The sequence below is a fragment of the Miniopterus natalensis genome, chromosome 11 (assembly GCF_054644295.1).
Source record: "Miniopterus natalensis isolate mMinNat1 chromosome 11, mMinNat1.hap1, whole genome shotgun sequence".
Lineage (NCBI taxonomy): Eukaryota > Metazoa > Chordata > Mammalia > Chiroptera > Miniopteridae > Miniopterus > Miniopterus natalensis.
Genome location: NC_142091.1, coordinates 44,516,579 through 44,529,791, shown reverse-complemented (window position 1 = coordinate 44,529,791; position 13,213 = coordinate 44,516,579). Strand labels below are relative to the sequence as shown.

Genomic DNA, 13,213 nt, shown 5'->3' with positions numbered 1-13,213 from the left:
TTGCAGCTGGGGGGAGGTCCTGTCCCTTCTGCTGAGTTCCCATCCTACAGCTGTCCAGGGGCCCCAGAGCAGCCTCCTGCTCCTTCCCGTATTTCCAATCTTTCCCTCTCTCATCATCTGACCTTGAATATATTAGAATCATCCAAAGGTCTTACCTCCCAGCAACAAAGGGTTGAGCCTGCACAGTCAGCTTTCCTTATGGCAGTTGATTAATGTGCGATCCTGTAACATATTATTAGACTCTCTTTCTACCTGGTTATTATATGACTATCAGTTTAATCATTTTTTCTGCTCTTGGTACAATTCCTGCTTTTACTTAACTCTTTGGCTCACTCACAGTTCCCTGTACATACCCTTCCCTCACTACACAGAGAGAAATAGATATTTACACTTTATACACAAAACGTACTTAACAGAAGAGGCAAAGCAGCCAAAAATATTAACACCTACCTTGAAAATTTATAAGACCTGAAATATATTTTATTATATTTATACTCCTTTTGTATTATAATTACCTTTTCATACACACTTTCAAAACTTTTGACTTTGTCACGTGGACTTTTGCAAATGTTATAATAACTGTAATTATTTTTTTTTTGATGTTCAAAAGAATCACATGGCCAGTGAGAATGCTGTTATGCAGGTTTCATTGTGCAATCAACACTATTTCAAATATTTTTTGGAAGCATCTTTTTCTCGGGTGTGACAAGCCCTTCTGAACTTTTCCCTGCTCCAAGACATGGAATTGGCTGTGCTTCTAAAAGCCGTGGTTTCTTTTTAAGAAGCATATTAGAATCCAAAGTCTGGTGGCTGTGTGTGCAAATGAATTTGGTAGTGAGTAAAGCTGTTTCCAGGTGATGAACCTGAAGAATATTGTACTTTTAAAGTCCATCATTTTGCATTAAGACTTTCCATTTTTATCAAACTCTAAATCATTTTTGTTCTAATATAAAAGTGTACTTCCTTAGTATGCCATATACTTCCTTAATTTTTTACTCCTTACCAACCTATGATTTGTAACCTTTTCTATCATCTTTATTTGAATCACCCATCACCATTCAGAAGTCTCTTCATTGATGCAAATCTGTTTGCATTCTTTTTTTGGTCCAAGATACATTTAGTACTCAACTGTAAGAAAGATTTTACAGTTCTTATCTATACCTTGGCTATTTATAAGTGGCCTGTTTTCTGCTTCAACTGTAACCCTTTTTGGGAAGAATCTATGTATAAATATGAACCAAATGCACAGTTTAGTGTTGTAATCAAATAGAAACTGGTAACAAAGCAAATCTTACACAGGTTTCCCGCGCTGTTATAGTAATAAGATAATTGAGCATGTAGGGGAGAAGTTTGCAGAGATGATGGTAATTATATACCTGAAGATAGTATGTCAAGGGTTGGACGATGGGAGAGAGGGGGAGAGATTGGAAATAGGGGGAGGAGCAGGCGGCTGCTCTGGGGACCCACTGAACAGTTACAAATGGTTTCTCCGCAGCACCCACACGGCCTGGCCTCAAATCGGCGGAAGGGACAGGACACCCACCCAACTCCACGTTCAGGAGAGGAAAGGCCAGCCTTACGTTCATCACTGTATCCCCACTGCCTGGTATAAAACCTGATTCCGAGAACACGCTCAGTCCTTACTTGTGGAATAAAGAAAGAAAGAAGAAAGGAAGGAAGGCAGGCATGGGGGAGAGAGGAAGGGAGCGAATGCCCAATACGTAAGACACATTTACATTTCCCTCATTTCAAACGGTTGGGTCAGTATATAACAGGGGCATACAACCAATTATATAATACTAACTGAGCAAAACTTTAAAAATACATAATTTCAGGAAATCTCTGAAAGGTACAGGCATGACAAGTGCCACTGAAAGAGCAAGTAAAGTCTAATGACAAAGGGGGTCCAGCCTCCGTATGGTGTGTGACCCAGAATAGGCAGATCCATACAGATGGAGAGTAGATGCGTGGTCAGCTGGGGCTTGGAGGAAGGGGAAATGGAGAGTGGCCACTAATGGGTTTCTTACTGGAGTGATGACAGTGTCTAAAACTGGTTGTGGTGATGGTGGCACAACTGTGAATCTACTAAAAACCATTGAATTGGACACTTTAAAAGGTGAATTGTATGGTGTGTGAATTTTATATCAATAAAGCTGCTATAAAGGGGTGAGCAGCCTGGTGCATGCCAGCTCAGGTTTAGAAGGTTCAACCACATCCCCCACTTCAGCAAGAAACCATTATAAATAACCTCGGCCTACATAAATAACCTAAAATAACCAACCTACAGTCTTGGCCAGTGAGAAATGGTATCATTTTAATTTGAGGTCTAGTAAAATTACTGAAATCTTAGAAAAGTATCTAAATAAATATTACTTATAAGAGTAGGATAGCCCAGCTGGGTGTGGCCCAGCTGTTGAGCATCGACGTGGGATCCAGGAGATCCAAGTTCGATTCCCGGTCAGGGCACATGCCCAGGTTGCAGGCTGGATCTCCTGGGGCGTGCAGGAGGCAGCCGATCAATGACTCTCTCATCTTGATGTTTCTGTCTCTCTCTCTCCCTCTCCCTTCCTCTCTCTGAAGTCAATAAAGATATTTTTTTTTTAAAATTTTTAAAAACTGGGACTTAAAAAAAAAAAGAATAGTATAGAGGTAATCAAAGAGAAATTAAAATATTTTAAAATAGATTTAAATGTGGCTATAGCCTTTGTGATTATTTTATTTTTGTGTTTCTGTCTGCTATTTGGTGTGTTAGGATGTTTTAAATGTTCAAGGAATCAGTTTTATTGGACTTATGATTATAACTTGGATTGTTTAAGGGAATTTAATTATGTCGTGATCAGTATGTTGGACTCCCCAACACTCATTCCACTCTGAGACAATTAGTGAAAGCCAACGCCCAGTCCCATTCTGGTTGCCAGTGACTGGTTTAGGAATGGGCATGTGCCACAATGCCGGCCAACGAGATGAGAGTAAAACTCCACTGAGGGGCTTCTGAGAGAAATTTCCATAGTCTCCCAAAAAGAGAAATAAGAGTCCCACTTCCTCTGCTAAATTGTTGTGTCTTCATATGATAATACTGCAGTGCTACAAGCCTGCGGGGGCTGCCAATACGTGGAGAAAGGCAGAACCAAGGGTCAGAGTGCAGTGGAGCCAGAGCCTGGGCACCCTGCGCCCACAGTCCACCCCACCTCGGGGCTTCGTGTTATGTGAGATCATGCATTTCCTTACTGTTGAAGCCATTTTGAGTCAGGGTTTTCTGTTAGTTTCACCCAGAAGAAATATAATTTGTAATAAGGATTTAAATGTAAGAATGTAGTTTAAGAAATTTTTATTTTGAGCTACCTGTTGGGGACCCTTCTCGCTGCAGTGGGAGCTTTTGTCTCTCCTTCAATAAACTTTTGCTTTTTCTTAAAAAAAAATTTATTTTTTAAGTTTTGTTTATTAGGCATATAAATTTGATCCGTTGAGCATCAGTTATATTGGAAGTTGCAGAGAGTTTTCTTCTGCACACACAGGAGCCCCCTGGATTTTAAAGAACCTAGAAACATGCAGAGAAGCAAATTTCAAAGAGAGCTTGATCCCCTTGACCCTTGTATGAGGATCTACTGGTAGCATGACACATGTCTTCAACTGTGGCATTAAATATAAACTCAGGGGAGGCATAGCTGCAGGAATCAGAAACGTTGATCTGCTAGTATCATTTCAGGTGGAGAAAGAGAAGAGAACCCGGAGGGACGCATCCCTAGCAGCTGTGGTCTCTATCAATGACCAAAGGGGAGGGACTTCACAGGCCTCACGTCCCCAGTTCAAGTGCCTTCAGGGCCCAGGCAGGCTCTGAACATGAATGAAACTGAGTGGGGCTGAGGCAGAAGGAAAGAGTGGTCCCATCCACAGGGAGCATCTCTGCTCAGACCCAGGTGATGCTGCTATAGAAAAATGCAACTTCTTCCCTTTTTCAAAACAATGCCAAATCTTCCCTTTTTCAAGAAAAGCCAGAAACCTGGATCATGTGAATCTATCAAGTTTTAGACTAAGGCAACGAATTCAACTAAAAACAACAACAAAAAACCACTAGGGCCAGACAGAACACATCTACAGGATGCCTGTGGCCTACAGGCTGCCAGTGTGTCACCTCAGCCCACAGGCTTAGAGCACGTCCATAGAGTGGACCTATGCGAAAGGTGAGACACCTGGCCTGTGCTGCCAGGCAGGGCATACAGACTTTTCCCACAGGAGCCTCTTTGACACTTACATTCTGGGCCACAGGGCTGAAAAGACGTGATTCATAATAATAGCCCAGCAAGAAAGATTAGCTGCAAAATGCACCTGCATAGTTGAATGAAATGATCTATTGCATGGTGCCGGCTAGTGTCGTCTGCTTAAATGACAAAAACTGACACACAATTTTCATTTCAATCCTTGCCAGAGCGAATTTGCTATCAGATTAGCCACCGATGTGATCAGTCCTATTAAATGTCTTTGCTGTGTTGCTAGGTGTTATAAATTAGGATAAGTCGACCTAGCTGGTTTGGCTCAGTGGTTAGAGTGTTGGCCTGTGGACTGAAGGGTCCCAGGTTTGATTCCGGCCAAGGGCATGTACCTCAGTTACAGGTTCGATCCCCAGCCCTGTTGGGACATGTGTAGGAGGCAACCAATGGATGTGTCTCTCTCATATCCGTGTATCTCTCTCTCTCTCTCTCTCCCTTCCACTCTCTCTGAAAAGCAATGGAAAAAAATATCTTCAGGTGGGGATTCAAATAAATAAATAAGGATAAGTCATTTAGTTTAAACTGAAAGAATAAGAGAGAGAGAAAGAGACTGAGATTGCTAGTCAAAACAAGACATGAGTCTCAAGAGGGTCTTGTCACACCTCTCCAAGCTTCCCAGCACAGCACAGCACTGTCCCGTCAGCAGTGGTCACACAAATGTTCCCTGGTTTCTTTTTCCACCCCCTGGTCTTTTGAAGATAAGAGTAAACCCAAGGCCTGTGAATGCCTCTGACTCATAGAAAAATCTGCTCATTTTCATGGGTCTATTCGTGTGTTACAGTATTTTAAAATAAATGTGATATGACACATTGTAGCAGGAGGAACTTAGGTTAGATATTAAAAACACTGTCCTGACTAACAGATTGTGAAACATTAGAGCAGGTTACAAATGAGGAAGTGGAGGCTCCATCTATGCAGGACTTGTCCGCAAGGTAAACAGCTGACTCTGTTGGTCAGATGCTATCACTGCTGAGGTGGGAAAGTGGTATTTGTGCGATGCGTCTGCTCCAGGCAGGTCTTCAGTCTTTTTTTTTTTTTTAAGTCTTCACTCTATTTTTTTTTTTTAAGATTTCTCTTTCTTTCTCTCTTTCTTTCTTTCTCTTTCTTTTTTTAATTTATTGATTTTAGAGAGAGAGGAAGGGAGAGAAACAGTCTGAGAGAGGAAGGGGGGGAGAGAGAATCACTGATTTGTTGTTCCACTTATTTATGCATTTATTGGTTGAGTCTTTTTGTGTGTGTGTGTGTGTTTCTTTTTTTTTTAAATATATCTTTATTGATTTCAGAGAGAGGAAAGGAGAGGGAGAGAGAGAGACAGAAACATCAATGAGAGAGCCATTGATCGAGCCCACAACCCGGACATGTGCCCTGACCGGGAATCGAACCCCGATCGCCTGGATCCTAGGTCCACGCTCAACCGCTGAGCCACCCCCAGCTGGGCTTGGTTGATTCTTGTATGTATCCTGACCAGGACCTAATCCACAACCTTGGCGTATTGGGATGATGCTCTAACCAACTGAGCTACCCAGTCAGGGCCAGATCTTCACTTTTTTTCTAATTTTTAAAATATGTTTTTATTGATTTTTTTGAGAGAGAGAGGAAGGGAGAGGAAGAGACAGAGAGGAACATCTGTTGGCCACCTCCTGCACACTGAGCCCACAACCTAGGCATGTGCCCTGACTGGGAATCGAACTGGTGACCTCTCAGTGCATGGTACAATGCTCAACCAACTGAGCTACACCAGCCAAGGCCAGATATTCACTCTTTTTTTTTAAAAAATATGTCTTATTGATTTCAGAGAGAGGAAGGAAGAGAGCCGAAACATCAATGATGAGAGAGTTATCATTGATTGGCTGCCTCCTACACCACCACCCCTCCCCCCGACTGGGGATCCAGCCTGCAACCTGGGCATGTGCCCTGACCGGGAATCAAACCATGATCTCCTAGATCCTAGGTTGATGCTCAACCCCTGACCCACGCCTGGCTGGGCCAGATCTTCACTCTTAATAAGAGCTGCATTTACAAAGAGGCAGCCTGCTCACTGTTCCATGTCCTTTATCTTATCAAATTCTCATAGAAACCCAGGAAGATCAATTATCCCCATATTACAGATGAAGAAACTGAACCTCAGAGAGATGAAATAAGTTGCTCACATTCTCCCTGTTAATAAATACCAGCTAGGATTATGACCCAACTCTGTGTGGCTTCCAAGGCCAGGCTCTTTCTCTGGGGTCATGCTGCTACAGGTCCCTGGACAGAGCAGCCGCAGCTGCTTGTGGGGAAGAGAGACCAAAGGGCAGGTTCAGGCAAGGACAACATTAGCACAAGAAAGTGATGAGCCCTGGCCGGTTGCTCAGTGGTTAGAGCGTCGCCCAGCGGACTGAGGGTCCCCGTTCGATTCCGGACAAGGGGAATCCATCAGTTGCAGGCTCGATCCCCGGCCCTGGTCAGGGCACATGCAGGAGGCAACCAATCTGTGTGTCTCTCTCACATCGTTGTTTCCCTCTCTTTCTCTCTGAAAAGCAATGGAAAAAATATCCTCGGGTGAGTATTAAAAAAAGAGGAAGAAGAAAATGGTGAGAGCATTGCTGAGGTCCAAGGAGGAAACCAGTGTCAGGAAGAGAGAGGAGGTGTCCACTGGGGAAAAGACAGAGACACCAAAGGGAGGCACCTCGCTCAGAACCTGGAAGTCAAGGGAGATCTTTCCAGAAAGGAGCTTGCACTCGCTCGCACAGTGCGGGAAGCGGAGACAGTGAACAGGGAGATCCTTCTCAGCAACACTGCGTCACTGCTGAGCCTGCCCAGCGCCAGGCCCAATGCTGCTGACCGGCCCAGCGCAGATTTTCCTTTGGCGCCTCCTGACCTGCTAGCGCTGCGCTTAGACAATTCTCATTCCCACTCCCGCTTCCCCGTCCGGCAACTGTCTCTGCTGTACAGGGTCTGACACACTGTTTCCAGCAATGACTCTGCGACTTGAGCAAGTGCTATAAAGTCCTTGTGCAGAATACCTGAACTCACGGACCTTTCCTTCTCTAAAACCGTGTCCCTGTGGTTTCCGCCCTGCTAGGGCCCGACCCCTGGAATAGAGTCATTGCTACAGCTTCAGAGAAGGCAGGCTGAAACTGCTAGGTCCCTGCAACCTCAGTATACCGTGTGTTAAGCCACATGGCCTTTCCTACCTAACACTTGTGGCTGGGAAGAGTTAGTGTCCCTATTGCAAAATCAGCCGAAAAAACAGCTTCAGGTCACCTCTGGAGAGGGGGCCACCTGTAGACCGGGTGAGCTGGGTCCTTCATTCTCTCTTTTAAGAGCTCGTTTCCCAAACTCCTGCATGGGCCCCGTAGCTCCAGGCTCTGCGTTCGGATAGGAAATCTAAGGAAATGAACACAACCCCACAGACATCGGGGAGCAGACTCACTGGCTGGGCTTCCAGTTGTTCGACTAGAACTGATATCCAGTTCCTTTCACTAAACTCAGAACTTCCTGGGAGCTCAGGCCTCAGGGAGGGAGCCCCGAATCTACCCTGATGGTCAGTGCCTTCGGGAAGTTCGTTCATTCAGTCTGCACTTTCCTGAAGCCCACCCCTTTACAGGAGGGCAGGAAGAGGAACATTAACCAGAAAGAAACTAAACAAATAAATCAATAAACCAGAAGGAATCTTCTCTGGCCTTGGGTTGGCTCGGTCCACAAATCCACCAATGGGAGGGCACATCTTCCTGAAATAATGTATCTCCCCCACTCCCACCCCACCCCCACCATGAAAAGCTCGAGAGAGCTGACTCCCCTGTGCCTGCAGTGAAAGGTCACTTCTCACCGGGAGTCCCCACCCACCCACCCACCCTCGTGCCATGTGCTGCCCTCAGGGCTGACCCCAGGGTCCCAGGCAGGACCAGTCTCCTGAGCCCCAGCAAATTCAAGCGCCAGGTGCTCCTGGCCACAGTGACTACCTCAGGAATGGGAACATGACTCAGTGAGAGTTCACAAGAATTTAGCTGGGCCTTCCAACAGGGCGGACCTCAAGCTCCCCTGGACTCGAGGCACATGCAGTTCAAAGCCTGGTTCTGGGACTGCGGCCCGTCATCCTGCCCCTCTTCGAACCCGCGTCTGAAGGTGACAAGATGAAAGCCAGAGCTGAGAGAGAGGTACAGAGTCCAGACGATTTTATTTGAGTTTCGTACCCATGCCTGAAGCCATCTCTACCCCGACCTAGACTTTTCACTTGTATAAACCAAGAAATGCCCTTTTGCCAGAAGCCAATTCGGTATGGGTTTTCTGTCACTCAAACCACAAGAATAACAAAAGAAACTTTACCTCTATGGGGTAGTTATTTCCATCTGTTTTTTAAAAGAAAAATAGAAGCAAAGAAGGAAAAAAAAGACGTAGGTTTGTAGCAAGACCAGGTCCTGACATCAACTGGCAGAGTCAGTCCTTTGGCCACAGCTGCCTCCCTCGGTCACAGAGTCCGAGGAAGCACAGGTGAGGTCAGGCTGGAAAGGTGAGCCAGGCCTCCTAGGAACACCAGCTGAGCTGGACTCTGAAAGACAGGTGGGATTGGCTGGCAGAGCTGGTAAAGGTGTTACAGGTAAAGGGAGCGTCATATGCAAGATCGTAGATGTGAGAAAACTCAGGGGTACAGAGACAATAGCAAGGACTTTGGTTTGTTAAAAGTATTGGTGTATAACAGGAAACAGAGTTAAGAACATATTAGAATGTTCGGGGAACTTGAACTTTATCGTGAAGGTCAGAAATTCCCGAACCCCACTGTACTAAAATTGGCTTCCGTGGGCTGAAAGTCGATTTTGGCTAGATGAGTTGTACTAGCTCTTGGAGATGAGTTTTATTGACGCAGGAAAGGAGACTCAAAAGAATCCAGTGAGGGGCAAGAGACAAATTCTTGGCTTTGAGTCCCACAAGAGTGTCTTAAAACTAAGACAAGCTGGTGGAACTGAAGCAGGACTCGCCTCTCACACAAAGCGAAATGCTGGACAATTTTTCTTAAGGCATGTCTGAGACTGAAAGCAAGAAAGGGAAACTCCAAGGTGCCAGAAATCAAAAGGGAACCCAAAACTAGCATGGTGAGCAGAATCCTAAACTCAAACAGGAGAGGTCGTACGGATTAAGGAGGGATTTTAATGTTGATGTGGCAACAGGAGATGAGGACTTGACTCGGGGAAGTCCTGGAGTTGGAACAAAGGCCCTGTCTACTCCCCACAGGACAGTAAAACTCTGCTTACCAGGCTGGAGAAGGCGCAAGAAAGCTCGCCACGGGCCTGCGCCACGGGCGAAAATGAGTCATCGAGGTTAAGCTGGAACCCAAGCCTGTTTCTACACCATGTGGGACCTGCGCCCGAATTGTCCATCAGGTGCAGGTCACAAGATACTGAGCCAAGTGTAAAAATTTCACACCTGGACAGCAGGTTAAAATTGGAGAACAACAAATACAAGAAACAAAAATCTTCAAAGCAATCTATGAAAAATGACGAGATTGCCTACAAAAGGCTAACAAACTTCAGCAAGCTGCTCACCAGAAATAATGAGTGCCCGAAGACAAATGAATCACTCGGAATTGCTGATCTACTGAGCTGCAAACACAAGGACACGAGAACCAGGAGAATGCTGGGAGCCAGAGAGTGATGTTTTAAGGACGGAGCAGTTATGCCAAAAGCTTCCGAGCAGAAAAATACAATTAGGACAGAGAAATGTCCATTGGATTCGGCAACCGAGAGCCAAGAGATCACTAGTGACTGAGTTAGTGGTTTCACTAGGAAGGTGGGAGGCAGAAAGCAGGTGTGAGGACTTTGAAGTTAACACAAGGAAGTGAGTTTATGTCTCTAAAAACCCCCTGGCTTCAAACACATAGCCAGCCATGACATTTAAAATATGAAAATTATTTTAAAAACACACAACTGGCCCAGCTGGGCGTGGCTCAGCAGTTGAGCCTTGATCTAGGATCCAGGAGATCACAGTTCGATTCCCGGTCAGGACACATGCCCGGGTTGCGGGCTGGGTCCCCGGTCGGGCGCATGCAGGAGGCAGCCGATCAATGACTCTCTCATCACTGATGTTTCTCTCTCTCTCTTTTCCCCTCCCTTCCTCTCTCTGAAATCAATAAAGATATATTTAAAAAGAAGAAAAGAAAAGAGCTTGTGGACCATAATTCCAAAACATGAAAGAAGCTACTTGGTGAGAAAAATAGCCTTTGAAATTAACAATTAGAAATGTTCTCAAATATCCTCTGGAAATTTATAAAAGAGTATAAAAAGACTTTAAAATGGAAGATTGGAAATGTTCAGAGGGGACTGCACACCTTCCATTTCAAAAGGAAATTATTAAGCAAAAATAAGCTGAAATGAAATGATATGGAGGGTAACCAATTAGAAATCCTCGAATTGAAAAATACCCTAATTGAAATATTTTAGGCCACAAACGGGAGAAACTCTAGATTAAATACATTCAAAGAGTAAATTAGAGAATTGGGTGAGAGAACTGAGGAATTTGCTCAGAACACGGCATGAGATGAACAGAAAGAGACAGCAGTTAAAATCATGGAGAGCAGATTAAAAGGCTTAAATGTTTATATAACAGGAGTTCCAGAGAAAGAGAATTGAAAGTACTGGTAGAATTGCTGAGGATCCCCCTACCGTCCCCTAGAATTGAACAAAAAAGCCTTAGGAATGAGAGAAATTTACACTCCCACAAAATTTAAGAATGCTGGGGGAGGGGAAATTTCAGCATATAGGAAGTAAGAAATTCCTCCTCCTGACTGTGGGTGTGAGGGCTTTGATCTGAGGCCCAGGGGGTCCTGGTCAGCTGAGGAAAGAGTCCCTGTGCTGCCCCGTGTCAGGCAGTGATTCCCCAGGGCCCACCCTCCTGTTCACCCTCCCGATCATGGCCACCCACAGAGTCCTCATGCCTTTTTATCAGAAGAATCCACAATGCTCAACCCCTTCAGACCCACAGTGAGACCCAGGGCCTGGAGCTGCACAGGTCTCCAAGGCCCTGGAGGAGACCTGCCTCCTCCCATCCTGTAATCCCCAGCACGCCTGAGAGTCCTCAGAGTTTCTGCTTGTCTTCCATGCCATCACAGCCACCTCGCAAGCAGATCAGATGAGGGCCCCAGTAGCCAAGAGGAAGAAGACAGCATCTCAGAGTCTGGGCCAAACCCCACAAATGTGTCCGTAGGTGCTCTAGATAGGAACGTGCCGGTGAATTTCAAAAAAGAGCCAGTAACGAAGCAGATATGTTGGTACAAAGACCACTTCATTGAGATCTTTCTGAGAGCCTCTGAGCTCATGACGATGATCTTTGGCCTCCATGTGAAGGAAGTGGGTCCCACCCCCCACTCCTCTGGCCTCCCCATCAAAATGGGCCTCACCTATAAGAGGATGCTGCTTGGTGAAAAGGTGCTCCCAAGACCCCATCCCGATGCTTATCCTGAGGTGATCTTCCTGAGGGGCAACCGTGCCACCAAAGAGGAAGTCTGGGAAGTTCTGAATTTGACAGGGACACATTCTGGGAGGAAACACTTCATCTCTGGAGAGCCCAGGGAGCTCACCACCAAAGATTTCATGAAGGAAAATACCTGAAGTACCAGCACGTGGCCAACAGGGATCCTGCGCAATCTGAATTCCCGAGGGGCCTGAGAGCCCATGCTGAAACCACCAGGATGCAAGGCCTGGAGTCTCCGGGCACGGTTCATGGGACGGATCCACGTTCTTTCCCATCTCAGCATGAGGAGCCTTTGCCAGATGAAGAAGAGAGAGCCAAGCTAGCATCTGGGCCAGGGCTGTCTCAGCCTCTGGGGCCACTGCCAGTTCTAAGGCGAAGCCCAGCAGCTCCTCCCACACCTGGGAAGTCGGGGGTAGTTTCCTTGTGCATTGTTTGAAGAGGCAGTTCCTGTTCATAGAACTTAGGTCTGAGATGGAACTGAAAGGAACACAGTATATGTGCCTGTGTGTTCCTATTTTATCTGTGTAACTTGAAGATTAATTTTTTAATTTTTTTGACATATGTATTAATGAAATATTATTTCTTTTAATATAGATTTAATTAGCTTAAAACTTCCAGGTTTATGATGATATTGATCACACATTTAATGCTCTAATGAGGTTTAGTAGGAAGAGCTTTGTTATTTCTATTTTTTTAATTTAATTTAACTTCTTCCATCACTTTTTATGCCCTCTACCACCCCCACCCATCCCCCTCCATCCCTGCGACCACCACACGGCTGTCCATACCCATGAGTTCTCTCTCTCTCTCTCTCTCTCTCTCTCTCTCTCTCTTTTTTCCTCAGTCCCTCCATCCCCTCACCCCCACCCCCAGAGCTGTCTGCTTGCTCTCTGTCTATGAGTCTGTCTCTGTTTTGCTTGGTAGTTCAGTAAGAGCTTTGGTGTTTCTAAAACAAACTGCTAAAGCTTCTCACTTCGTTACTTGGAATAAGGTAAGAGGGCATTGCTACCGGCATTTACTGAAAATGTGAAAGAAATCACTTTTAAGATAGTTGGGTTCAAGAAGCAGAGATCAAATAAAAGGTTATCCATTTATTGCCCTCAAACCTTTTATTTTTTTGTTTTATAAAATTAAATGATATATGCTTTAACTTGCTTAATTGTATGTGAATGTGTAAGAAATATATCTCAATAAGTTAGAAAAAAATTAAGAAATTCTTGCCTCTCATAAGCCCTTACTAAATGAGCTACTGGATTTTGATTCTAACATATTTTAACGTTTCTGAAATCATGATGCATATTACAATCAATTGGCAACTTCTTTTTTTCATTTTGTTATCCCTTTTTTTTTAAGTCCATTTTAATTTGCTCAGTTTTCTCTGTTCTTCTTACCCTAGTGTGTCTTCAAACTTTCCACCTGCTGTGTAAACCTCCTCTCAGGCATATTTATACCCGTTAGGAGCTCTGTCTCCCATTGACTTGAAGAAGCCTCCCCTGGGG

At 45.0% G+C, this 13,213-nt stretch overlaps 1 pseudogene; it reads left to right on the top strand.

The window, feature by feature from the left end:
- The first annotated feature begins 11,174 nt into the window (after positions 1 to 11,174).
- Positions 11,175 to 12,150, top strand: LOC107532267 (melanoma-associated antigen B16 pseudogene; annotated as a pseudogene).
- Positions 12,151 to 13,213: the final 1,063 nt, after the last annotated feature.